Source organism: Nicotiana tabacum, chromosome 12 (assembly GCF_000715075.1).
Source record: "Nicotiana tabacum cultivar K326 chromosome 12, ASM71507v2, whole genome shotgun sequence".
Classification (NCBI taxonomy): Eukaryota; Viridiplantae; Streptophyta; class Magnoliopsida; order Solanales; family Solanaceae; genus Nicotiana; species Nicotiana tabacum.
In genome coordinates, this window is record NC_134091.1 from 32,183,891 (window position 1) to 32,185,362 (window position 1,472).

Below are 1,472 nucleotides of genomic sequence, written 5' to 3' on the forward strand. Positions count from 1 at the left end.
TTTGAATAGGCGAGTAGTAATTCGAGAGAATGCTATGAGAGTAATTACTCGATTAATTAGCAACCATGAGCTAATTGTATGAAAGAGAGAGTTAATTAGAATGCAACAGGATTGGTAAATCGATCACAACCCTGGAATGTTTGTCTCTACTGAATTCTCAACAATCATTTTCTGCTTGATTTATTAGTTAATTGTTACATTCATTGCTTAGTTATAATCACACTATTAAAATCTGATTGACTCAGCTAAATAACAATTTTGGTGGAATTAGCAGGTAGTTAACACAAGTCTCTGTGGGTTTGACACTCTTCTTATTATTATATTACTTGTACGGCCACGTATACTTGCGTGTGCTTTGAAAGCAACAAGTTTTTGGCGTCATCGACGGGGACTTGTGTTTTGACTATTTTACTTTTGTTATCTATTTCGTCAATTCTAACGTTTCTTATTAGTTGTTCTGCTCTCAGGAACTTTGATTAAATGTGAAGGGTCGGAGCCAAGATAGACTTCAACTTCAAGGCTTTGACCTAGAACCTGAGAGAACATTTCACATGAGATTGAGAGAAGCAAGGGACACAGATAATCTTCAGGCACTTGTTCAATTACATATGAATATGGCATACGAGCAACGTATGGCGGTTCAGGAGGTGGTGATGCCTAGCATTGCTAATGTCACCTCTAACATTGTGAAGCCTAGAATCACTGGGTACTTTGAGCTGAAATAGAGCATGATCCGTCTGCTACATGCAAACGGGCAATTTATGGGTCTTCAACATGAGGATCCACATCAACACATTCTGAACTTCTTGGAAATTAGTGATACTTATATCACTAACGGAGTCACTCCGGAATATGTGAGGCTCACATTGTTCCTGTTCTCTCGTTTGGACGAAGCAAAGTGGTGGTTGAAGTCGGAACCGACTAACTTTATTACATCATGGAATGATCTGGTTAGAATTTTTTTGGTAGAGTTCTTTCCCTCAGGCAAAACTATAAAGATCAGAAGTGAGATAATCATCTTTAAACAGAAGTCGGGCGAGTCTTTATATCCAGCTTGGGAGAGATTCAAGCGGTTGCTTAGATATTGTCCTCATCACAACCAGACGAATGAAGTGTTGGCTCATATCTTCATAGAAAGGCTACATCTAGAGATAAGAATTATGGTAGACGCTGTAGCAGGAGGTCAAATGTTGGAGAAATGCTTTGATGAAATTTATGCATTATCGAAAAAATTCTCTATGAGCACGTAATTTTTGCCCTAATGCAAATTACTCCTAAAATAATCCAAATAGCTTTAATTAGTTTTATAGAAATTTAGGAATTTTTCTTTTTTTATTTATTTATTAGAAATGGTTTAAATCATAAAAATCACAAAAAAAATATTTTTTATATTTCATTTAGTGTATTTTAGGATTTTAATTGCATGTTAGGATTTAATCATATGTTAAAAGTATTGTTAAAATATAAAAATC

General features: G+C 35.2%; 1 non-coding gene across 1 annotated transcript; it reads right to left on the minus strand.

Annotated features, from left to right (window-relative positions):
* Window positions 1-995: 995 nt before the first annotated feature.
* LOC142167654 (small nucleolar RNA R71) lies at window positions 996-1,102 on the minus strand. The gene has a single exon (XR_012697743.1). It is a non-coding gene; the product is annotated as a small nucleolar RNA R71 (small nucleolar RNA).
* Between the last annotated feature and the right edge of the window lie 370 nt (window positions 1,103-1,472).